The sequence below is a fragment of the Pseudophryne corroboree genome (genome assembly GCF_028390025.1).
Source record: "Pseudophryne corroboree isolate aPseCor3 chromosome 3 unlocalized genomic scaffold, aPseCor3.hap2 SUPER_3_unloc_12, whole genome shotgun sequence".
Taxonomy (NCBI): Eukaryota; Metazoa; Chordata; class Amphibia; order Anura; family Myobatrachidae; genus Pseudophryne; species Pseudophryne corroboree.
This window is the reverse complement of record NW_026967500.1, coordinates 863029-890718: the sequence shown is the minus strand read 5'-3', so window position 1 is coordinate 890718 and position 27690 is coordinate 863029.

Below are 27690 nucleotides of genomic sequence, written 5' to 3'. Positions count from 1 at the left end.
TGTATAGAATCAATGAAATTTGTTTATTATTAAGTCGTTATTTGCAAATATCAATTGCTATGCGTGAGTAACTGTGCTAGTAGAGATTAGAAATGCTGAAGTCTCAGCCTTAACATTTGAATAAAGGGAAAAAGGGAGATGGAAGGTCTACTGCACTAGTATATATATATCTTTAAATTAAACTAAATATAAGGAGAACCCCATTTCTTATTCTGCCATTGTGAATCTGGTCACATATTATGGGGGTGCTGCCACACCATGTATGTTGCCAACATGTAAGATAGGTTTAAAGGGGAGGGAAAGATTTGGACTGTGGGTGGCGCACTGTAATTGTATGGACAATCAGAGAAAATTTATATAAAATATAACTTTTATTAGTGTTTGTTTAAAAACGCTGAGAACTGTGAAATATTAAAATCAATTCAGACAAGTGCAAGACACAGTGCAACATATACATTAAAAAACACACTCTCTTGCTCAAATGTGTTGTGCAAAGTCAGATATATTAAATATTTATTATAATAGGTTCTATGACCTTATACCAATTCATACGGTGTTGTCAGAAAGTTATCCCAATTAATGGTTGGATATAGTTAGTGTGAAAAGCAATATATTACCCACATGCGTAATTTCCAATCCTAACATACGTCAGATAAGTGCAGTATTGTTCCCTAATTCCTGTCCATTAGAGAGTTAGAAGCATTTGAGTGTCACATATATTAGTGCATGCATACCAGGAGAAGCCGTTCTATATTCCAAACAGTATGACACTCTCAGTCACTGCTGTCAGACGTTCTCAGTCTCTGCTGTCAACGTGCTAGTATTGTGAATGACACTTATTGATCAGGTTCATTATTGTATACCGATTGCACTTGAATTGCTAATTTATGGTATGTTAACCTTGGCATAAGTGAAATATGTGCGTTCTCAGACTACGCTGTCAACGCAAGAAAAAATGTGTGCAGGTGGTCTTCTAAATGTCACCCTCCTGTATACGCATGCTGCTGGTTTATTGGCGTTCTCAGTTGTTACTGTCAACGTCTACATAGAACTACCAGCTTATAAATCTCATCCAAGTGGTCAAATATACTTGTTAAATATGTATCGATTGACACTTAATGTCTTACTCTTCACTGGATTAATATTTACGCTTTAATATCCATGATAGTACACATAATCTGAAGTTGTTCAAGGTCACTTGACCAAGTTGTATTATTCACATGTGGTATTACTTTTATTGGGAAGTAATCACTGTTGGTATCATGCAAATCTCGTTATCTGTATCATGTACATGATTTAATTGCAATGGTGATTACTTGCATTGTGTATGAGTATCTAAGACTGACACAGGTGTCTCTTGTGTGATCAGCCTGTCAATATGAACGTGATAGGCCCAGCAGTAGCAGCAATACGTCTGTTACTGAAATTACCAGCTTTTGAAATTCCCTCCAGCCACACTTCTATTATGTTATTCACACATATATTTTTAATTGAATTCTACTGTGAATCACAAATGCTGGTAAGACAACTCTAGGTTCCACTATCTAAGCCCTATTAAGTATTACAGGCTTTGTATGTGGATTGTAATCAGATACTTATGTTACAATGAGCTGTACTAGCAATGTTACTGTCTCACACTGCTATGCAGACAGAACTTGTTACTATGTTGCAGCTGTGTCCTTATGACACAGTAATTCCTGCTACGTAACTACAGTGTTAGAAATGTGAGTGGCACACGGTTTCCAGCTGGCAGCTGTTCAGTGTGCTTGTTTGTTAAATGATTCACTGATAATTCATTAAATTAGTGGTCAGCTGTTAATGCGGCTGTGGATGTTTGTAAAGAGCGCTGTGTGTGACTTACGAGTGGATAAGTATAAAGCTCTGTGATAGCTGTATTGCTGTCTTCGAGTAGCTTACAGTCAAATTCTAACACTGTGTTATCACATGTATAGCTAGTGAGTTTCCCTAGTGTCCGGTATTGCTGCACTGGCTCACTAATAGCTGTACTGGGTATTGGATCTAATGGACTACCAAATCCTATCAGTTCTCATTCTCTATGCTAAGCACATTGCATTGCTATCCCTTATATAAGCATATCACACTTCTATTTTCTGACTAACACCAAATGACTAATTGCACATATCATTATACACATGAGCCTAGTGTGAAGACGCCGACGCGCGTTTCACAGTTTACTTTTCGTCAGGGCTAACCAGACTGTTTCCTTCAGTCCGAATTTAACGATTGAGCCGCACCAATCCTGGGGCTCACACCTAATCATGTGACCTAATTGCACTGACGTAATGCGGCTCCCACAACTCGGGATCTGGTGTTGTGATGAGTCCGGTCACGTGCTTCATTCTAACCAATCCTGATCCCGGTTTTGCATGTGCTAGGGGGAAAAGCTTCATAAGACATATCTGTCTCCAATATGGGCTGTCCGAGGAATTGTAAATGATCGTCACCTCTATTTACAGATTGTTTATAGCGCTGGTTCATTGATATATTTGTATGGGTGAGAATTCTCTCACCCTATTATCACTTTCATCTCATTACTATGTGCATGTGAGTAAAATAAAGTGCAAATAAAAAAACGTGAATAATGATTTTTTATTTTTTATTTTTTATGTGTGCAAATATGTGAATAAAATAAACCATTGTACTGTGAATACTGTGAACTAACTGGCATGCACATATCTAATCATGCATGTACATGTGATTGAATTGATCACTGTGATTATAGGTTCAATATGTGTATAGATTGAATTTATTTATAAGATGATTGTGCTGGAGAGTGCTAAAGTATGTGATTCTGGTGTGCTGATAAAAAAGATTTTCTGTTAAGTATTATGTGAGATAGGTATCATTTTAATATTATGATACATGTATCGAGGTGTGTTGAGAATGATCACATTGTCAATATGGCCCTTAATTGTCATCTACTTATATCATGACAAATGAGGTATTGTGATGTGTTTTATAAGTGTAATGTGTCATTAATCCTTTAATATGATTTCATCCTTCCATTTTATGTAAAGGGAATGTTATGTTGTATTCTGTTTTCATTATAGTGGAAACGCCATTGTCTTATCATTTATCAATGATTGATTTCTCTATAGATCTGTTTTACAAACTTGTCTCGGTCTAGCCCTCTATCCGAGGTTGAATATCTGTATAGATTATGTAGGTCCAGATCATTTTTTATCTCTTATGATCCATTTTTCAAGCTGCTTTGGAATTTATATAGGGTAGGAGGATGGTTTTATAATCAAAATCAATATTCAGGTAAGTGGTTCCTACCTATCCCTATATTCCAGCGATTAACGGGAGTATGAGCCTCATCTTTAGAAGAGACGTGTCAACATGGAATCAAGAGTTCAACCGTATACTGTTTTGGTCCTGTGTAAGTCTGTTCCATCCCTAGTTGATAGAATAAATTATCCCCATGATGAGAGATGAGTGACCTATTTATTCAACCATATATGTCGTCATGTATTCTCTCAGTCTGACCTTCTGGTAATTATTGGATATCTATGTTGATTTTATCCATTCAGATCATCTTATGGTCCTTTATAGATTTACATCTCCAGTTGTGGCCTACATCAAAAGTTACATTGCTTGAGTGGATAGGTCTCTGTCCGTAATCACTATTAGATAAGTGATTACTGCCTATCTCTTTACTCAAGCAGTTGACAAGGGTATAGATCTTTATGTGAAGAGAGACAGGTAAATAAAATGTCAGGGATCAGGCTTATGTTTGTCTAATCCTAAAGGAATATTTTCCAGTATCAGTTTGGGGAGCTATTTTATCCCAAAAATGGAAGATAGCTGTTATATTCATTCAGTCCTCTGGGTTGCATGCTATCCATCAGAAAAATAAGTTTGGTCTCCAGTTTGAGCAGCTCATTGTCCATATTGCCCCCTCTGATCCCTAACTGGATTCGTTGCATCCCATAGGCTTTCAACCCTCCAGTTTCACTTCCATGATGGTATAGGAAGTGTTTTGCAACTGGTGTTAATGTTCTGAATCTTTCAGCATCCTTTTTTGCATTTCTGATGCTGTTAGCATGTTCCAGAATTCTGACTTTTAATGGGCGAATGGTTTTCCCAATGTATCTTTTGCCACATGGGCATTCTAAATGATATACCACGCCCATTGTGGTACAATTAATGAAGTTCTGGATCAACCATTTTTTGCCAAATTTATCTATATATGATTGTTTAGATATCATATATTGGCATGCTTTGCAGCGACCGCATTGATACGAGCCATACTGTTTGGAATATAGAACGGCTTCTCCTGGTATGCATGCACTAATATATGTGACACTCAAATGCTTCTAACTCTCTAATGGACAGGAATTAGGGAACAATACTGCACTTATCTGACGTATGTTAGGATTGGAAATTACGCACGTGGGTAATATATTGCTTTTCACACTAACTATATCCAACCATTAATTGGGATAACTTTCTGACAACACCGTATGAATTGGTATAAGGTCATAGAACCTATTATAATAAATATTTAATATATCTGACTTTGCACAACACATTTGAGCAAGAGAGTGTGTTTTTTAATGTATATGTTGCACTGTGTCTTGCACTTGTCTGAATTGATTTTAATATTTCACAGTTCTCAGCGTTTTTAAACAAACACTAATAAAAGTTATATTTTATATAAATTTTCTCTGATTGTCCATACAATTACAGTGCGCCACCCACAGTCCAAATCTTTCCCTCCCCTTTAAACCTGTTTTGAATATAATTCTGTACAAGCGACCAAAACTTGGCCACCTCAGGGCAGCTCCATAAACAATGATAGAGATCTGCATCAGGAGCTTGACACTTAAAACAGGCAGAAGTCGATGATATACCCATGAGACAGCGCAACTTAGGTGTAATATAAGATCTATGTAAGATCTGATACGTCATTTCTGCATAAGATGTTGAAATCAAAAGTTTGTTAAGCCGTACAAAGGCATCAAGTATAGATTTGAAAGGTAAAGATGGAAAATCATTTGTCCACTTAGCCATACCCGTAGACAGAGTATCAACATTCACGGATCGTTTGATATGTACATAAATAACAGATGTGGAGCAACCCCTCCCTGGGCAGCAACGTAGCGCACCATCCAGCACATTCGCCTTGTCAGATATATACAATTTAGACACCACCTTTGTAGCATAACTACGTATCTGAAAATAAAGAAAAAGGGGGATATATAAATTAGGGAATTTTTCCACCAAGCAATCGTGGGAGAGCACTTTAAGGGAAGTTGGATCTATAATCTGGTGAATTAAGCGCAAACCTCCAAAATACCAGTCCCTAAGCACAGTAGATGTAGTAGTGTAAGGCATTTGAAAGTCCTTGTGTGATAGTGGAAGAAATAGTGTGGTATGGGTCGAGATGCCCATCCGGGAGCGAGATCGTCTCCATGCCATACAAGTACTAATTAATAATAGGTTACAGGCCACATGTGGAGGATATGTAGTGGGTTTCATATGTAGTAAACTAGGGAGGAGAATGTCTGGACAAAAGGCTTGTTCCAAATCAGTATTTGCAAAATCAGAGGATCCTTGTAACCAATCAACTGCTATTCTGTATTGCGCTGCTAAAACATAACTGCGTATACAAGGCAAGTTAATACCCCCATAGTTTTGACTTTGGCTTAACTTAAAAAGTGAAATTCTTGGCTTTTTCCCCGCCCATATGAATTTACTCATGGCCGTAGACAGTAACCGAATGTCTGAATCCTTAAGCATCAAAGGGAGCATTTGTATAGGATAAAGCAATCTGGGGAACGAGATCATTTTAATTAAATGACATCTGCCAATGTATGAAAGCGGGAGGTGTTTCCAAGATTGAAAATCTGCCATAATGCGAGAGATTACTGTTGGGAAATTAACCCTATATAGGTCAGATGGAAGCACCGGGATATTAAGTCCCAAATATTTCAAAGAGGAGTGTGCCCATTTAAAAGGAAATCGGCCATCCCACCCCTCCACAGCTTTTGAATGTAATGCCAAGGCCTCTGTTTTAGATTCATTTACCTGGAACCCTGAAATGGACTCAAAGGTATGAAGAAGTCTTAAAAAACTGGGAAAGGCCTCTTGAGGGTTAGCAAAATATAACAACAAGTCGTCAGCATAGGCCGAAACCTTAAGCTCATGAGAACCAATTTTTATGCCTAGCCAGTCAGTATTTTTGTAGAATTGCCTAATAAGGGGATCTAGGGCTAAGTCGAAAAGTAGGGGAGATAAGGGGCAACCCTGCCGAGTGCCCCTGTGGAGTGAGAAACTATCAGTGTTCAAGCCGTTTACCGTGAGAAACGCGGTCGGGCTAGAGTATAACATGCGAAAAAGTCGGACAAAAGAGGAACCAAAATTTTGTAGGTGAAAAAGCCTAAGGAGATGGTTCCAGGAAACTCGATCAAAGGCTTTATCGGCGTCACAGCTGACCAATAAAGAACTTCCCCCAGTTACTCTCGTGGATTGTGTAAGAGCAGCGACCACTTGTCTAATATTATGTACAGAGGACCTGCCTTTCACAAAACCAGATTGGGAATGGTGAAGCAACTTTGGAAGCAGTAACTGTAGACGCTGTGCCAGCAAGGTAGTGAATAGTTTTAAATCTTGGTTTAGTAAAGATATGGGGCGATAGGACTGTATTAAAGTGGGATCCTTCCCAGGTTTGGGTATCAGGATAATACGGGCTTGAGTAAAGGAGGGAGGTGGGGCTTGGCCAGAAAGAATTGAATTAAAAAGGACAACTAAATGAGGGACGATATGTGGAGCCAATATTTTATAATATTCTGCGGATAGGCCATCGGGGCCTGGAGCCTTACCGTTGGTTAGGCGTTTTATCACAGATAAAATTTCTAAGTCATTGGTGGGGGCAGTAAGAGATTCATGTTCCTCATCCGTCAAAACAGGTGAACCTGCCGATCTGAGGAAGGACATACCTAAAGAAGGGTGATCCGGTGGAGCAGCATACAATGTCTTAAAATAATTCAAAAAAGAATCTGTTATTTCTGAGGGAGCAGTTAAAACCTTTCCGTCTGAGAGAATACGCGAGACAGTAACTGGGGGGCGTTGACTTCTAACCACGTTAGCCAGCAATTTGCCTGACCTATTACCCCATCTAAAGTATCGATGTTTTTGAAAATCTAAGACACATTGAGCACGCTCGGTACATAGAGTGTCATAAAGGTGTTTAGTGGTCAAATATGTGTGGCGAGTCTCAGCGGTGTCAGATCTCAACATATTTGCATATGCTGTAGTCAATGTCTGTCCAAGATCCGTATACCTCTGATTAAGTACTCTCCGTTTATGGGCAACATAATTAATTATATGACCACGCAGTACCGGTTTTGATGCGGCCCAGAACAGATTAATGTCGTCCATGTGTTGTAGATTGTCATCCACATAATTTAGAAAATGTCGTTCTAAATCTAATTTGAAGTCGGTGGAGTCAAACAGATATGAGGGAAATCTCCAATTAAATGAAGTCATTGAGGGATTAGAAAGAGATAAAGTGAACCAGGTAGGGGCGTGATCGGAGATGACAATATTTTCCACCTTAGATTGAGAGACCCTGGAAAGTAAATGTGTAGGCAAAAGCCAAAAGTCAATTCTAGTGGAGGTGTGGTGAGGATGAGAATAAAAGGTGTAATCCCTTTCCACAGGATGTTGATGACGCCACGGGTCTGACAGCTGCAAGGAAGAAATAAAAAATCGTAATGCGGATGGCGCGCTACCCCGCCCCCCGGTACCTGATCTGTCTAACATAGGGTCCAAAGTAGCATTAAAATCCCCACCCAAAATGATGGCCCCTTCAGCCCATTCCTGTAATTTAACATAAAGATCGGTAAAAAAGGCACCATTCGGGCCATTGGGTGCATATATAGTGGCTATCGTGTAAATTGAGTTTTCAATGCGCAGTTTAACAAATAGAAATCTGCCTTCAGAGTCACACAGTTTATCAAGGACAACATAACGTAGAGACTTATGAAGAAGCAGCATCACACCCCTTTTTTTAGTCGTAAAGGAGGCAGAGAAGAATTCCCCTATCCAAGTGTCCCGCAATTTATTATTGTCACCCTCCCTCCAATGGGTCTCCTGGAGTACCGCTACGTCCGGTTTAAGACGTTTAAGGTGTTGTAACACCTTTTTCCTCGTTATAGGGGTATTTAAGCCCTCCACATTCCAGGATAGGAATTTAATATGTGTTTTTCTACTCAGTGATAATGTAGCAGGGTCTATAGGATTAGCCAATACCACATTTAGTAAAATAAGTAAATTTGAATACAGCAAGGAAAGGAGTCCCCCATGTCCCAGCAAGCAAGGGAACTACAAGGTGTGACCGCGTGTAACCGCCCAACCCCAACAACAGCATAAAACAAAAGACAAACCAAATAACATATGACATAAGTCCTGCAGTTCTTCCATTTTGTAACATTATAAGAACCAACGCAATAGACCAGAGCAGTCTATCATGAAACAAATAAAAACCTCTGATATGAATAAGGTGGGAGAGGAGCTGGAGGAAAAAGGAAAGAATAACAAAAGGGAGAAAGGGGTGAAGAGAGCTAGAAAAGGAAGAGAAAAAGGAAAGAACAAAAAAGCAGGCAATGAGATGGAACAAAAGTAAGATCCCGTGAACGGCGTCAATCAGAAACAGCCCGGGACATAAAATAACAGTTAACCACAACATGATGAAATAAACAGCGAGAAACATCATAATGATAATTGCAATAAGAACAATTGCACAATACAAGCTGGCGTGACAGTCAATCACTCCGCGGCAGTAGAGATAGCAGGAAGAGAGGCCACGAAAGTCTTGGCTGGTTCCACTGAATCAAAAAAGAATTGTTTGCCGTCATGATGTACTCGAAGTTTGGCAGGGTATAGAAGAGCGAAGCGAACTCCCGCTTCGAACAGTAACTTGCACACCGGCGAAAATTCACGGCGTTTCATCGCCACCTGATAAGAGAAGTCCTGAAACAACATCAAACGATTCCCTTGATAGGATAGATCTTGAGCTTTGCGGTATGCCTCCATGACACCAACTTTATCCGTGTAATTAAGGAACCGGAATATAACAGGTCGAGGTCTGCGCTGGTCAGTCCGACGGTCAGGTCCAACGCGATGAACTCTTTCAATCAGGAAGGAGCCGGAAGCAGGTGCGCAATTAAGTTCCTGCGGCAGCCAGGTGGAGACCATATCCATGAGATCCTTTTGGCGGACCGACTCAGGCAGACCAATCAGACGTAAGTTATTCCGACGATTTCGGTTTTCAAGATTCTCTAACTTGTCGTTTACTGCTGCGAGGGACGTTTCATGTGTATCAATCAGTGCTTTTGCAGCGGACAAATCATCCTCAAGATCTGAGATCCGTTGTTCTGCCTCATCTAGACGTGTTTCATGTACTTTTATTTGCACCATGGTAGAGTCAATCGCCTCCTTCAAACTTGCCATTTTTTTGTCAAGCAGCGGGGAGATAATATCAGAAATTTCTTGTGCTTTAGCGACAGAGGCAGATGCATATTTGGTCGAATCCGAGACTCCTGCCAGGACGTTATCTCTATCTGGAGAAGCTGGGGAGTCTTGGGAGACCGGAGTGGAGGCTCTGGTTTCACGACTTTTAGTAGCCTGGTTACCTTTACCACCCTTTTGTTGCTTGGCCATATATTTATCCATGACAAAACAGGTGACGTGGTACCAAAAAATGAATCACTATATAAAAGATGAAAGAAAAAAAAAAAAAAAAAAAAAGGCAGACACTGCAGGTATCTGACCAGCAGGGGGAGCCAAAGTCAAAGCCAGCAGACAAACTAGAGAAAAAAAAAAAAAAGGCAGACACTGCAGGTATCTGACCAGCAGGGGGAGCCAAAGTCAAAGTCAGCAGACAAACGAGAAAAAAAAGAAAAGAACGTAAAATCCACCTCGTGTGCAGTGTGTTTAGCAGAGGGCAAAGAGATCAGGCCAGGCAGAGGAGAAGCAGCTGAGAGGTACCTGGGAGTCCCCACAGGACTGATGACCTCTGGAAGATGGTGAGTGCAATCTCCAGGGGTGACAAACTCAGCCTTCCAGCGGGTCTGAGATGTGGGAGACCGGAGGTGACACACAGCAGGGCAGTAGCTGCAGGTCCACAGTGCCGTTTCCAGCCTTCAGTACTCACACTGGCCGCCTCACAGGGTCCCAGGAGCAGGGGAAGACAGAGGGGGAAAAGAGCCCAGCCGATCCAAGATGGCGGCCGCGGGCGGGAGCGCCGACTAAAACCCTCCAGATCCGGCAGTAACAGGGCGGTGGAGAGCCGGGACCAGCGTCCACTTGTCCACCACTATCTCCAGTACCCTAGGTGACAGTATGGGGGTACAGCTCCCGGCGCCAGCAGTGTGTAATAGGCGCCCAGCGTGCGAGGAGCAGAGAGCTCACTTAAAATGCAGCCTGTTGCAGGGGCTGCCCACCGGAAGTCTCGGTCAGACCCATTTTAAATCTAAAATCCCTAAACCTGTACTTGAAAAAGTTCAAATTCAAGATGGAATCGCTCCGGGCCGTGATCTCCAGACTGGAAGGGGGGATTTTATGGTATCACTAGATATAAAGGATGCATACCGTCATGTCCCCATATATCGTCCTCATCAGGAATACCTGAGATTCGCTGTAGAGGACTGTCATTACCAGTTTCAGACATTGCCGTTTGGGCTTTCCACAGCCCGAGGATTTTCACCAAGGTGATGGCGGAGATGATGGTGCTCCTGCGCAGGCAGGGAGTCACAATTATCCCGCAGGTTTGGCATTTAAGACTGGGTCCTGATAACCACGGACGCAAGCCTCCAAGGATGGGGAGTAGTCACACAAGGAAGAAATTTTCAGGGACTATGGTCAAGCCAGGAGGCTTTTCTACACATCAACGTACTGAAATTGAGGGCCAGATACAACGGCATATGTCAAGCGGAGAATCTTTGCGACCTACCGATTCTGGTTCAGTCAGACAACGTCGCAGCAGTGGCTCATGTAAACCGCCAAGGTGGGACAAGGAGCAGAGTGGCAATGGCGGAAGCCACCAGGATTCTTCGCTGGGCGGAAAATCACGTAAGCGCTCTGTCAGCAGTCTTCATTCCGGGAGTGGACAACTGGGAAGCAGACTTCCTCAGCAGGCACGATCTCCATCCATGAGAGTGGGGACTTCATCAAGAAGTTTTTGCAGAGATAACAAGTCTTTGGGGAATTCCTCAAATAGACATGATGGCATCATGCCTCAACAAGAAGCTTCGGAGGTATTGTGCCAGGTCAAGGGACCCTCAGGCAGTAGGGGTAGACGCCCTGGTGACACCATGGGTGTTTCAGTCGGTCTATGTGTTCCCTCTTCCTCTCATCTCAAAAATATTGAGAATCATAAGACGAAAAAGAGTGCAGGCAATACTCTGTTCCAGATTGGCCTCGAAGGGCCTTGTACTCAGATCTTCAGGAAATGCTCACAGAAGATCCGTGGCCTCTTCCTCTCAGGGAGGACCTGTTGCAGCAGGGACCCTGCGTGTTCCAAGACTACCGCGGTTATGTTTGACGGCATGGCGGTTGAACACCGAATCCTAGCTGGAAAAGGTATTCCGGAAGAAATCATCCCTACGCTGATAAAGGCTAGGAAGGAGGTGACGGCGAAACATTATCACTGTATCTGGAGGAAGTATATATCTTGGTGTGAAGCCAAGAATGCTCTTTTATGGAGGATTTCCATCTGGGCCGTTTTCTCCACTTTCTGCAAACAGGAGTGGATATGGGCCTGAAGTTAGGGCCGAAATCTGTACCTTAATGGAGCCGATCTATATTCTTTCAGAAGGAATTGGCTTCTCTCTCAGAAGTCCAGACTTTTGTAAAGGGAGTGCTGCACATCCAGCCTCCTTTTGTGGCACCATGGGACCTTAACGTGGTGTTATAGTCCCTAAAATCTCACTTGTTTGAACCTCTTCAAAAGGTTGAATTTAAATTTCTCACTTGGAAGGTGGTCATGTTGTTGGCCTTGGCATCTGCAAGGCGGGTGTCTGAATTGGCGGCCTTGTCTCACAAGAGCCACTATCTGATTTTCCATGTGGATAGAGCGGAGTTGAGGACTCGTCCTCAATTTTTGCCTAAGGTGGTTTCATCATTTCATATGAACCAACGTATTGTGGTGCCTGTTGCTACGGGTGATTTGTAGGACTCCAAATCCCTGGATGTAGCCAGGACGGCTCGGGTTAGGAAAACAGAAGCACTGTTTGTCCTGTATGCAGCCAACAAAGTTGGTGCTCCTGCTTTGAAGCAGACTATTGCTCACTGGATCTGTAACACGATTTAGCAGGCTCATTCTACAGCTGGATTGCCATTACCAAATTTGATAAAGGGCCATTCCACTAGGAAGGTGGGCTCTTCTTGGGCGGCTGCCCGAGGCGTCTCGGCTTTACAGCTTTGCCGAGCAGCTACTTGGTCGGGTTCAAACACTTTTTTGCAAAGTTCGATAAGTTTGACACCCTGGCCGATGAGGACCACGCGTTGGCTCAATCGGTGCTGCAGTCTTCCGCACTCTCCCGCCCGGTCTGGAGCTTTGGTATAAACCCCATGGGCCTTACGGAGTCCCCAGCATCCTCTAGGACGTAAGAAAATAAGATTTTACACCTACCGGTAAATCTTTTTCTCCTAGTCCTTAAGAATGCTGGGCGCCCGTCCCAGTGCAGACTACTTTCTGCAAGGCTTGTATATAGTTATTGCTTACATAAGAGTTATGTTACAGTTGAAATCAGTCTTTGCCTGATACTGTTTTTTGTTCATACTGTTAACTGGTTGCGTATATTCCAGGTTATACGGCGTGGATGGTGTGGGCTGGTATGAATCTTGCCCTTGGATTAACAAAAATCCTTTCCTCGCTCTGTCCATCTCCTCTGGACACAGTTCTCTAACTGAGGTCTGGAGGAGGGGCATAGAGGGAGGAGCCAGTGCACACCCATTCTAAAGTTCTTTATAGTGCCCATGTCTCCTGTGGAGCCTGTCTATACCCCATGGTTCTTACGGAGTCCCCAGCATCCTCTACGGACTAGGAGAAAAAGATTTACCGGTAGGTTTAAAATCTAATTTTTATTATTACCTTGGATTTAGTTACCGTTTATCATTTCAGTTCTGCTACTACCATCTATTATATCATTGTTCTGTGACCTTTTGTGTTTATTAAACATCAGTGCATATGTGCAGGACTTTATTCAATCTCCACGCTTCATACTTCATTCCAACACTGACCCACTAGTGCCCCCTCCAGGAACAGACAAAATCAGAATCCTGACAACAGACTTAGGCTTGTGGGTTCAGAGTAACAAAATGCTGATCATGTGCGGAATCTTGGTGTCCTGGATGGCGGAGAGACATTTAGGGGGTATTTAGTCTGAAAGGTAACTTAGGTGTGTGTTTTTTCTCTAACAGACCCCCAACCGACTTTTCAAACAATTGACTTTCACTCTTACAATCAGGTATCAGCCACAATCAGATCCTCATCTGAGGAACATAGCCAGAATCCAGCACTTATTTCCCTCAGAAGATCTACCTACAGTAATACATGCACTTGTATCATCACACATAGACTACTGCAATGTCCTCTACCTGGGTCTCCCAGCAAAAGAATTGCACCGCTTGTAGCTTGTACAGACTGCAGCAACCAGGCTGTTACCTAACCAGCCCGTTCCTGCCACATAACACCCATTCTCTACTCCCTCCACCGGCTGCCTGTAAGATGGTGACTACATAATCTTACTGACTCTCCCAGCCCTACATGACCAGGGTCCATGTACCAGAAGCAGCTTCTGCCTCCTTACTGACTTACTGTAGGCCCCTATTACATAATCATACTGACTCTCCCAGCCCTACATGTCCAGGGTCCATGTACCAGAAGCAGCTTCTGCCTCCTTACTGACTTACTGTAGGCCCCTATTACATAATCATACTGACTCTCCCAGCCCTACATGACCAGGGTCCATGTACCAGAAGCAGCTTCTGCCTCCTTACTGACTTACTGTAGGCCCCTATTACATAATCATACTGACTCTCCCAGCCCTACATGACCAGGGTCCATGTACCAGAAGCAGCTTCTGCCTCCTTACTGACTTACTGTAGGCCCCTATTACACAATCTTACTGACTCTCCCAGCCCTACATGACCAGGGTCCATGTACCAGATGCATCTTCTGCCTCCTTACTGACTTACTGTAGGCCCCTATTACATAATCTTACTGACTCTCCCAGCCCTACATGACCAGGGTCCATGTACCAGAAGCAGCTTCTGCCTCCTTACTGACTTACTGTAGGCCCCTATTACATAATCTTACTGACTCCCAGCCCTACATGACCAGGGTCCATGTACCAGAAGCAGCATCTGCCTCCTTACTGACTTACTGTAGGCCCCTATTACATAATCTTACTGACTCTCCCAGCCCTACATGACCAGGGTCCATGTACCAGAAGCAGCTTCTGCCTCCTTACTGACTTACTGTAGGCACCCTATTACATAATCTTACTGACTCTCCCAGCCCTACATGACCAGGGTCCATGTACCAGAAGCAGCTTCTGCCTCCTTACTGACTTACTGTAGGCCCCTATTACAGAATCTTACTGACTCTCCCAGCCCTACATGACCAGGGTCCATGTACCAGAAGCAGCTTCTTCCTCCTTACTGACTTACTGTAGTCCCCTATTACATAATCTTACTGATTCCCAGCCCTACATGACCAGGGTCCATGGTACCAGAAGCAGTGCCCTGTTTGGTTCCATCTGCAGATGAAGGACTGTTACCAGCAGTATCATAATTCCCCAAGCAGTGCTGAGATGTCGGGTGACACAGGGTAGGCGGCACCTTTGCAGTAGCGGGGGCTGCCGGAGCAGTGTCTACATAGGAAATATTGTCTCCAAGCAGCGCTGAGGTGTCAGGGGAGACAGGGCGGATGGCTGCAGTGAAGTACCAGGGGCTGCTGGAGGCAGTGTCTATGTGGGTAATCATGTCCCCAAGAAGCACTAAGGTGCCAGAGCGGGTGGCAGTAGTGGGGGGAGCCGGGGCAGTGGCAGTAGTTTTTTTGGGGTGGCAGTAGTAGGGGAGACGAGGTGGGTGGCAGTACAGGGAAGTGGGGTGGGTGACAGTAGTGGGGGGGAGATGGGGCATGTGGCAGTAGTGGGGGGAGCCAGGGCGGTGGGAGTAGTGGAAGGAGACGGGGTGGATGGCTGCAGTGCGGTACCATGGGCTGCTGGAGGCAGTGTCTATGTGGGTAATCATGTCCCCAAGAAGCACTAAGGTGTCAGAGAGGAAGACAGAGTGGGTGGCAGTAGTGGGGGGAGATGGGGCGTGTGGCAGTAGTGGGGTGGAGATGGGGCGAGTGGCAGTAGTGGCGGGAGATGGGGCAGTGGCAGTAGTGTGGGAAGATGAGGTGGGTGGCAGTAGTGGGGGTGAGACACGAGGCGGATGGCAGTAGTGGCGGGAGATGGGGCGGTGACAGTAGTGGGGGAAGACAGGGCGGTGGCAGTAGTGGGGGGAGACGGCAGATGGCAGTAGTGGGGGGAGGTAGTAGTAGATGGAGGCAGTAGTGGGGGTAGACAGGGCGGATGGCAGTAGTGGGGTGGGAGACAGGGCAGATGGCAGTAGTGGGGTGGGAGACAGGGCGGATGGCCGCAGTACAGTACCAGGGGCTGCTGGAGGCAGTAAAGAGGTGTATGGGTCCCGCACAGAACCAGTTGATAATTAGACCTAATGATGATTATGTTTCCTTATTTCTAATTGATCCCTTGTATGTGTTACTGTTATTTGCTGTGTCAGCCTTTATGTGTGTTCTGTGTAATAATCCTGAAAGTAGTGCTGCTGCCGATCTCATATCATTTGTAGTAACTTGGAAAAGATGAGATATGAGGTGCACTCTGGAAGCTTATAGGGGGTTACTCAGAGATGACCGCAGATGTGACATCACACAGCCCCCCCGGAAAATGGTCCCGGACCACCTGCATTCACCCCTCAGGGATGTGACTGCAATGTGTGTGTCTGCGCGGCCGCTGCGCATGTGCATATTGCCACCACCAGCAAACTGCTGCGGGCCGCTATTGCGGCTGGGTCTGAATGACCCCCATAGGCTGTTGTGCAGAGAAAAGTATTTTTAAGTTTAAAATATAGACAAAAATATGTGTATTAAAGATATGAAATAAAGTTGTTTAAAAACAAAAGTTTTCCGTTGAGTCTTTTTACGTGTCTGTGTATTATCTTATTTCCAGATAATTGTCGCTATGGTGACAGAAACAATTTCCTGTTAATGTGTCATTGTATTATTACTTTTATGTCCACATAATATCAGTGTTGCTGTGTATAAATACCCCGTCTGGTGTGTAAACGTGGGTACACACGCTGCCATTGTGACTGTGCAATTTCCCTTGAACTGGCCGGAGCCCAGAACCACCAATAGTGACTGTATGTACTTGTGATTGTGGCTATGTCTGATTGTGACAGCTCATGGGAATAGTGGGGTGTATATAGATATCTTTTTTTTTAAATGATGTCTGTTCAAAGGTTCAGTTTTTGTGATTTTTACTTGTAGGTGAATTAGGGTTGTTGTATTGTCGAAGTCAAAAAATAAGATTTTAAACCTACCGGTAAATCCTTTTCTCCTAGTCCGTAGAGGATGCTGGGGACTCCGTAAGGACCATGGGGTATAGACGGGCTCTGCAGGAGACATGGGCACTCTAAAGACTTTATAATGGGTGTGCACTGGCTCCTCCCTCTATGCCCCTCCTCCAGACCTCAGTTAGAGAAACTGTGCCCAGAGGAGACGGACAGTACGAGGAAAGGATTTTTGTTAATCTAAGGGCAAGATTCATACCAGCCCACACCATCCACACCGTATAACATGGAATATACGCAACCAGTTAACAGTATGAACAAAACAGTATCAGCCAAAGACTGATCTTAACTGTAACCATAACCCTTATGTAAGCAATAACTATATACAAGCCTTGCAGAAAGTAGTCCGCACTGGGACGGGCGCCCATCATCCTCTACGTACTAGGAGAAAAAGATTTACCGGTAGGTTTAAAATCTTATTTTCTCTTACGTCCTAGAGGATGCTGGGGACTCCGTAAGGACCATGGGGATTATACCAAAGCTCCAGACCGGGCAGGAGAGTGTGGATGACTCTGCAGCACCGATTGAGCAAACATGAGGTCCTCATCGGCCAGGGTATCAAACTTGTAAAATTTTACAAAGGTGTTTGAACCTGACCAAGTAGCTGCTCGGCAAAGCTGTAAAGCCGAGACACCTTCCACCTTCCTAGTGGAATGGGCCTTTACCGAATTTGGTAAAAGCAATCCAGCCGTAGAATGAGCCTGCTGAATTGTTAACAGATCCAGCGAGCAATAGTCTGCTTAGAAGCAGGAGCGCCAACCTTGGGGTAAATTTACTAAGATGGGAGTTCTATTTAGGATGGAATGTTGCCGAAAGCAACCAATCAGATTCTACTTCTCATTTATCTAGCACCTTCTGGAAGATAATACCCGGAATCTGATTGGTTGCTATGGGCAACATCTCATCTTAAATAGAACTCCCACCTTAGTAAATGTACCCCCTTGTTGGCTGCATACAGGACAAACAGTGCCTCTGTTTTCCTAACTCGAGCCTTCCTGGCTACATACATTTTTAAGGCCCTGACTACATCAAGGGACTTGGAATCCTCCAAGTCACCCGTAGCCACAGGGACCACAATGAAACGATGGAACCACCTTAGGCAAAAATTGAGGACGAGTCCTCAACTCTGCTCTATCCACATGGAAAATCAGATAGGTGCTTTTGTGAGACAAAGCCGCCAATTCGGACACCCGCCTTGCAGATGCCAAGGCCAACAACATGACCACCTTCCAAGTGAGAAATTTTAATTAAACCGTTTGAAGAGGTTCAAACCAGTGAGACTTCAGGAACCGTAACACCATGTTAAGGTGCCACTGGGGGCACAAAAGGAGGTTTGATGTGCAGCACTCCCTTTGCAAAAGTCTGGACTTCTGGGAGAGAAGACAATTCCTTCTGAAAGAAAATAGACAGGGCCGAAATCTGTACCTTAATGGAGCCTAACTTTAGGCCCATATCCACTCCTGTCTGTTGAAAGTGGAGAAAACAGCCCAGATGGAAATCTTCCGTAGGAGCATTCTTGGCTTCACACCAAGATATATACTTCCTCCAGATACGGTGATAATGTTTCGCCGTCACCTCCTTCCTAACCTTTATCAGAGTAGGGATGACTTCCTCCGGAATACCTTTCCCAGCTAGGATTCGGTGTTCAACCGCCATGCCGCAAAACATAACCGCGGTAAGTCTTGGAACACGCAGGGCCCCTGCTGCAACAGGTTCTCCCTGAGAGGAAGAGGCCACGGATCTTCTGTGAGCATTTCCTGAAGATCTGAATACCAGACCCTTCGAAGCCAATCTGGAACAATGAGTATTGTCTGCACTCTTTTTCGTCTTATAGTTCTCAATATTTTTGAGAGGAAGAGGAAGGAACACATAGACCGACTGAAACACCCATGGTGTCACCAGGTTGTCTACCGCTACTGCCTGAGGGTCCCTTGACCTGGCACAATACCTCCGAAGCTTCTTGTTGAGGCGTGACGCCATCATGTCTATTTGAGGAAGTCCCCAATGACTTGTTATCTCTGCAAAAACTTCTTGACGAAGTCCCCACTCTCCTGGATGGAGATCGTGCCTGCTGAGGAAGTCTGCTTCCCAGTTGTCCACTCCCGTAATAAAGACTGCTGACAGAGCGCTTACGTGATTTTCCGCCCAGCGAAGAATCCTGGTGGCTTCCACCATTGCCACATTCCTCCTTGTCCCGCCTTGGTGGTTTACATGAGCCATGGCTGTGACGTTGTCTGATTGAATCAGAACTGGTAGGTCGCGAAGAAGATTCTCTGCTTGTCATAAGCCGTTGTATATGGCCCTCAATTCCAGCACGTTGATGTGTAGACAAGCCTCCTGGCTTGACCATAGTCCCTGAAAATTTCTTCCTTGTGTGACTGCTCCCATCCTCGGAGGCTCACGTCCGTGGTCACCAGAACCCAGTCTTGAATGCCGAACCTGCGACCCTTTAGAAGGTGAGCACTCTGCAGCCACCACAGGAGAGACACCCTGGCCCTGGGGGACAGGCTTATTTTCTGATGTATTTGTAGATGGGACCCGGACCACTTGTCCAGAAGGTCCCACTGAAATGTCCTTGCATGGAACCTACCGAAGGGGATGGCCTCGTAGGCCGCCACCATTTTCCCCAGAACTCGAGTGCATTGATGAACTGACACTCTTTTTGGTGTTAGCAGGTCTCTGACCATGTTCTGGAGTTCCTGTGCTTTTTCCATTGGGAGAAAAACCCTCTTCTGTTCCGTGTCCAGAATCATGCCTAAGAATGATAGCCGAGTCATTGGAATCAATTGTGACTTTGGTAGATTTAGAATCCAACCGTGCTGCTGCAGCACTCTCAGGATGAGTGACACACTTTCCAGCAATTCATCTCTCGATCTCTCTTTTATCAGGAGATCATCCAAGTACGGGATAATTGTGACTCCCTGCCTGCGCAGGAGCACCATCATTTCCGCCATTACCTTGGTGAAAATCCTCGAGGCCGTGGAAAGCCCAAACGGCAACGTCTGAAACTGGTAATGACAGTCCTGTACAGCGAATCTCAGGTACGCCTGATGAGGAGGAAATATGGGGACATGAAGGTATGCATCCTTTATGTCTAGTGACACCATAAAATCCCCCCCTTCCAGTCTGGAGATCACTGTCCGGAGCGATTCCATCTTGAATTTGAACTTTTTCAAGTACAGGTTTAGGGATTTTAGATTCAGAATGGGTCTGACCGAGCCATCCGGTTTCAGGACCACAAACAGCATTGAATAGTACCCTTTTCCCTGTTGTACTAGGGCAACCTTGATAATCACTTGCTGTTGACACAGCTTTTGAATTGCAGCTAAATCTGTTTCCCTCTCTGGGGGAGAAGCTGGCAAGGCCGACTTGAAAAATCGTCGAGGGGGCACCTCTTCGAATTCCAATTTGTAGCCTTGGGACACAATTTCCATCGCCCAAGGATTCACGTCTGACAGAACCCAGACCTGGCTGAAGAGCCAAAGACGTTCTCCCACTGGCGCGGACTCCCTCAGTGGTGGATTTAGTAGAAGCTGGGGAGGACTTCTGCTCCTGGGAACTAGCCGTAGCAGGCATTCTTTTCCCTCTACCCTTACCTCTGCCGAGGAAGGAAGAGCCCCGACCTCTTCTGGACTTATGCGACCGAAAGGACTGCATCTGATATTGTGGAGTTTTCTTTTGCTGTGGGGGAACATAAGGCAAAAAAGTAGATTTTCCCACCGTAGCTGTGGAAACCAGGTCCACGAGACCTACCCCAAATAAAACCTCACCCTTGTAAGGCAAAACCTCCAAATGCCTCTTTGAGTCGGCATCACCCGTCCATTGACAGGTCTACAGGGCTCGCCTAGCAGAAATCGCCATGGCGTTGGCTCCCGGACCTAGCAGCCCAACGTCTCTCTGAGCGTCTCTCATATATAAGACTGCGTCTTTAATGTGACCTAAGGTCAATAAAATGGTATCCCTATCTAGGGTATCAATGTCAGCTGACAAGGTATCTGTCCAAGCTGCTACTGCGCTACAAACCCAAGCTGATGCTACGGCTGGTCTGAGCAAAGCACCCGTATGTATATAAATAGATTTTAAGGTAGTTTCCTGTCTGCGATCAGCAGGATCCTTGAGGGCTGCCGTGTCTGGAGACGGTAGCGCCACCTTCTTGGACAAGCGCGTTAAAGCCTTGTCCACCCTGGGCGAGGATTCCCACCGTACCCTGTCCTGTGCAGGGAAAGGATACGCCATAAGAATTCTCTTGGGAATCTGCAGTTTTTTGTCTGGAGTTTCCCAAGATTTTTCAAATAACGCGTTCAGCTCATGAGATGGGGGAAATGTTACCTCAGGTTTCTTTTCCTTATACATGCGCACCCTCGTGTCAGGGACAGAGGGGTCATCAGTGATATGCAAAACAGCCTTTATTGCAATAATCATATAATGAATACTTTTGGCCACCCTTGCGTGTAACCTCGCATCATTGTAGTCGACACTGGAGTCAGAATCCGTGTCGGTATCAGTGTCTGTTACGTGGGACAGGGGACGTTTCTGAGACCCTGAAGGGCCCTGTGACACAGTCAAAGCCATGGATTGACTCCCTGTATTATCCCTGGACTCTGCTCTGTCCAATCTTTTATGTAATAAAGTCACACTTGCATTTAAAACATTCCACATGTCCAACCAATCAGGTGTCGGCGTTGCCGACGAAGACACCAGTCATCTGCTCCACATCCTCCTTCAGATGAGCTTTCCGCTTCAGACATGCCGACACACACGTACCGACACCCCCACACACTCAGGGATATATCTATATGGAGACAGTCCCCCAATAAGGCCCTTTGGAGAGACAGAGAGAGAGAATATGCCAGCACACACCCAGCGCCACCGGACACTGGAATAAAATCCCAGTTAGTATAGCGCTTTTATATAAATATGTATAAATACACTCACTGAGCCAATTAAATGTGCCCCCCTCCCTCTTTTTTGCCCTCTGTAACCGTGTTCAGCAGGGAAGAGTCCGGGGTGCAGTGTGCTGTGGAGAAAATGGTGCTATTTAGTGCTGGAGGATCAAGCCCCGCCCCCTCACCGGCAGGCTTCAGTCCCGCTCAAATTATTTATACTGGCGGGGGTTTATTGATATACTGCCTCCGCAGTATCTACTTTATATGCCAGTGTCCCTAGAGGTTTTTATTGCTGCCCAGGGCACCCACCCTGCACCCTTACAGTGCCCGTGGTGTGTGAATGTGTGGGAGCAATGGCGCAGCGTTACCTCAGTGAAGATCTGAAGTCTTCTGCCACCTTTGAAGTCTTCTTCTCAATACTCACGCCGGGTGAGGACGGAGGAGGATGGCGGCGCAGCTCCGGGACGAACGGCGAGGGTGAGACCTGCATTCCGACCCTCTGGAGCTAATGGTGTCCAGTAGCCTAAGAAGCAGAGCCTATCATTTTAAGTAGGTCTGCTTCTCTCTCCTCAGTCCCACGATGCAGGGAGCCTGTTGCCAGCAGTGCTCCCTGAAAATAGAAAACCTAACAAAAAGTCTATTTCAGAGAAACTCAGGAGAGCTTCCCTGTAATGCATCCAGTCTCCCCTGGGCACAGAATCTAACTGAGGTCTGGAGGAGGGGCATAGAGGGAGGAGCCAGTGCACACCCATTCTAAAGTCTTTAGAGTGCCCATGTCTCCTGTGGAGCCTGTCTATACCCCATGGTCCTTACGGAGTCTCCAGCATCCTCTAGGACATAAGAGAAATATTACACACCACATGCAAACACCAGAGTGGACTCTGTGCGTGCGTGTAGCCGCCATGCGTACGCATACACGCACGCTACGTACACTGGTTCACGAGCCTTGCGTATTGACACGTGGTATGAGTATAAACGGTAGCATACGCATTCGCACAGAAAATGCAGAAAGACAGATTCAATATTCTATTTATATAGTGCATAATTTACACATAGTCTCCACACACATTCCCAGCAAGTTACATATACTCAAAGGGTAGAATAACAGAGTCATTCAGGGATACAGGATGTGAGGGGATGGAGTAAGGTTAGGACTTAGTGTTTGGTATACAGAAGTGCAATATCTTGAGACCTATATTCTGGTTGCTATTTGCAGTGTATAGCATGTTTCTGCACATATATAAGGATAGAACAGCAGAGTTATTCAGGGTTACAGGATGTGAGGGGATGGAGTAAGGTTAGGACTTAGTGCTTGGTAACCAGAAGTGCAATATCTTGAGACCTATATTCTGGTTGCTATTTGCAGTTTATAGCATGTTTCTGCACATATATAAGGATAGAACAGCAGAGTTATTCAGGGTTACAGGATGTGAGGGGATGGAGTAAGGTTAGGACTTAGTGCTTGGTATCCAGAAGTGCAATATCTTGAGACCTATATTCTGGTTGCTATTTGCAGTTTATAGCATGTTTCTGCACATATATAAGGATAGAACAGCAGAGTTATTCAGGGTTACAGGATGTGAGGGGATGGAGTAAGGTTAGGACTTAGTGCTTGGTATCCAGAAGTGCAATATCTTGAGGCCTATATTCTGGTTGCTATTTGCAGTATATAGCATGTTTCTGCACATATATAAGGATAGAACAGCAGAGTTATTCAGGGTTACAGGATGTGAGGGGATGGAGCAAGGTTAGGAATAAGTGTTTGGTAACCAGAAGTGCAATATCTTGAGACCTATATTCTGGTTGCTATTTGCAGTTTATAGCATGTTTCTGCACATATATATGGATAGAACAGCAGAGTTATTCAGGGATACAGGATGTGAGGGGATGGAGCAAGGTTAGGACTTAGTGCTTGGTAACCAGAAGTGCAATATCTTGAGACCTATATTCTGGTTGCTATGTGCAGTATATAGCATGTTTCTGCACATATATAAGGATAGAACAGCAGAGTTATTCAGGGATACAGGATGTGAGGGGATGGAGTAAGGTTAGGAATAAGTGTTTGGTAACCAGAAGTGCAATATCTTGAGACCTATATTCTGGTTGCTATGTGCAGTTTATAGCATGTTTCTGCACATATGTAAGGATAGAACAGCAGAGTTATTCAGGGTTACAGGATGTGAGGGGATGGAGTAAGGTTAGGACTTAGTACTTGGTATCCAGAAGTGCAATATCTTGAGACCTATATTCTGGTTGCTATTTGCAGTTTATAGCATGTTTCTGCACATATATAAGGATAGAACAGCAGAGTTATTCAGGGTTACAGGATGTTAGGGGATGGAGCAAGGTTAGGACTTAGTGTTTGGTAACCAGAAGTGCAATATCTTGAGACCTATATTCTGGTTGCTATTTGCAGTTTATAGCATGTTTCTGCACATATATAAGGATAGAACAGCAGAGTTATTCAGGGTTACAGGATGTGAGGGGATGGAGTAAGGTTAGGACTTAGTGTTTGGTAACCAGAAGTGCAATATCTTGAGACCTATATTCTGGTTGCTATGTGCAGTATATAGCATGTTTCTGCACATATATAAGGATAGAACAGCAGAGTTATTCAAGGATACAGGATGTGAGGGGATGGAGTAAGGTTAGGAATAAGTGTTTGGTATACAGAAGTGCAATATCTTGAGACCTATATTCTGGTTGCTATGTGCAGTTTATAGCATGTTTCTGCACATATATAAGGATAGAACAGCAGAGTTATTCAGGGTTACAGGATGTGAGGGGATGGAGTAAGGTTAGGAATAAGTGTTTGGTAACCAGAAGTGCAATATCTTGAGACCTATATTCTGGTTGCTATGTGCAGTATATAGCATGTTTCTGCACATATATAAGGATAGAACAGCAGAGTTATTCAGGGTTACAGGATGTGAGGGGATGGAGTAAGGTTAGGACTTAGTGTTTGGTAACCAGAAGTGCAATATCTTGAGACCTATATTCTGGTTGCTATGTGCAGTATATAGCATGTTTCTGCACATATATAAGGATAGAACAGCAGAGTTATTCAAGGATACAGGATGTGAGGGGATGGAGTAAGGTTAGGAATAAGTGTTTGGTATACAGAAGTGCAATATCTTGAGACCTATATTCTGGTTGCTATGTGCAGTTTATAGCATGTTTCTGCACATATATAAGGATAGAACAGCAGAGTTATTCAGGGTTACAGGATGTTAGGGGATGGAGCAAGGTTAGGACTTAGTGTTTGGTAACCAGAAGTGCAATATCTTGAGACCTATATTCTGGTTGCTATTTGCAGTTTATAGCATGTTTCTGCACATATATAAGGATAGAACAGCAGAGTTATTCAGGGTTACAGGATGTGAGGGGATGGAGTAAGGTTAGGACTTAGTGTTTGGTAACCAGAAGTGCAATATCTTGAGACCTATATTCTGGTTGCTATGTGCAGTATATAGCATGTTTCTGCACATATATAAGGATAGAACAGCAGAGTTATTCAAGGATACAGGATGTGAGGGGATGGAGTAAGGTTAGGAATAAGTGTTTGGTATACAGAAGTGCAATATCTTGAGACCTATATTCTGGTTGCTATGTGCAGTTTATAGCATGTTTCTGCACATATATAAGGATAGAACAGCAGAGTTATTCAGGGTTACAGAATGTGAGGGGATGGAGTAAGGTTAGGAATAAGTGTTTGGTAACCAGAAGTGCAATATCTTGAGACCTATATTCTGGTTGCTATGTGCAGTATATAACATGTTTCTGCACATATATAAGGATAGAACAGCAGAGTTATTCAGGGTTACAGGATGTGAGAGGATGGAGTAAGGTTAGGAATAAGTGTTTGGTATACAGAAGTGCAATATCTTGAGACCTATATTCTGGTTGCTATGTGCAGTTTATAGCATGTTTCTGCACATATATAAGGATAGAACAGCAGAGTTATTCAGGGTTACAGGATGTGAGGGGATGGAGTAAGGTTAGGAATAAGTGTTTGGTAACCAGAAGTGCAATATCTTGAGACCTATATTCTGGTTGCTATGTGCAGTTTATAGCATGTTTCTGCACATATATAAGGATAGAACAGCAGAGTTATTCAGGGTTACAGGATGTGAGGGGATGGAGCAAGGTTAGGACTTAGTGTTTGGTAACCAGAAGTGCAATATCTTGAGACCTATATTCTGGTTGCTATGTGCAGTATATAGCATGTTTCTGCACATATATAAGGATAGAACAGCAGAGTTATTCAGGGTTACAGGATGTGAGGGGTGGAGTAAGGTTAGGACTTAGTGTTTGGTATACAGAAGTGCAATATCTTGAGACCTATATTCTGGTTGCTATGTGCAGTTTATAGCATTTTTCTGCACATATGTAAGGATAGAACAGCAGAGTTATTCAGGGTTACAGGATGTGAGGGGATGGAGTAAGGTTAGGACTTAGTGCTTGGTAACCAGAAGTACAATATCTTGAGACCTATATTCTGGTTGCTATGTGCAGTTTATAGCATGTTTCTGCACATATATAAGGATAGAACAGCAGAGTTATTCAGGGTTACAGGATGTGAGGGGATGGAGTAAGGTTAGGAATAAGTGTTTGGTAACCAGAAGTGCAATATCTTGAGACCTATATTCTGGTTGCTATGTGCAGTTTATAGCATGTTTCTGCACATATATAAGGATAGAACAGCAGAGTTATTCAGGGTTACAGGATGTGAGGGGATGGAGCAAGGTTAGGACTTAGTGTTTGGTAACCAGAAGTGCAATATCTTGAGACCTATATTCTGGTTGCTATTTGCAGTTTATAGCATGTTTCTGCACATATATAAGGATAGAACAGCAGAGTTATTCAGGGTTACAGGATGTGAGGGGATGGAGTAAGGTTAGGAATAAGTGTTTGGTAACCAGAAGTGCAATATCTTGAGACCTATATTCTGGTTGCTATGTGCAGTTTATAGCATGTTTCTGCACATATATAAGGATAGAACAGCAGAGTTATTCAGGGTTACAGGATGTGAGGGGATGGAGTAAGGTTAGGACTTAGTGTTTGGTATCCAGAAGTGCAATATCTTGAGACCTATATTCTGGTTGCTATTTGCAGTTTATAGCATGTTTCTGCACATATATAAGGATAGAACAGCAGAGTTATTCAGGGTTACAGGATGTTAGGGGATGGAGCAAGGTTAGGACTTAGTGTTTGGTAACCAGAAGTGCAATATCTTGAGACCTATATTCTGGTTGCTATGTGCAGTTTATAGCATGTTTCTGCACATATATAAGGATAGAACAGCAGAGTTATTCAAGGATACAGGATGTGAGGGGATGGAGTAAGGTTAGGAATAAGTGTTTGGTATACAGAAGTGCAATATCTTGAGACCTATATTCTGGTTGCTATGTGCAGTTTATAGCATGTTTCTGCACATATATAAGGATAGAACAGCAGAGTTATTCAGGGTTACAGGATGTGAGGGGATGGAGCAAGGTTAGGAATAAGTGTTTGGTAACCAGAAGTGCAATATCTTGAGACCTATATTCTGGTTGCTATGTGCAGTTTATAGCATGTTTCTGCACATATATAAGGATAGAACAGCAGAGTTATTCAGGGTTACAGGATGTGAGGGGATGGAGCAAGGTTAGGACTTAGTGTTTGGTAACCAGAAGTGCAATATCTTGAGACCTATATTCTGGTTGCTATTTGCAGTTTATAGCATGTTTCTGCACATATATAAGGATAGAACAGCAGAGTTATTCAGGGTTACAGGATGTGAGGGGATGGAGTAAGGTTAGGAATAAGTGTTTGGTAACCAGAAGTGCAATATCTTGAGACCTATATTCTGGTTGCTATGTGCAGTTTATAGCATGTTTCTGCACATATATAAGGATAGAACAGCAGAGTTATTCAGGGTTACAGGATGTGAGGGGATGGAGTAAGGTTAGTACTTAGTGCTTGGTAACCAGAAGTGCAATATCTTGAGACCTATATTCTGGTTGCTATTTGCAGTTTATAGCATGTTTCTGCACATATATAAGGATAGAACAGCAGAGTTATTCAGGGTTACAGGATGTGAGGGGATGGAGTAAGGTTAGGACTTAGTGCTTGGTAACCAGAAGTGCAA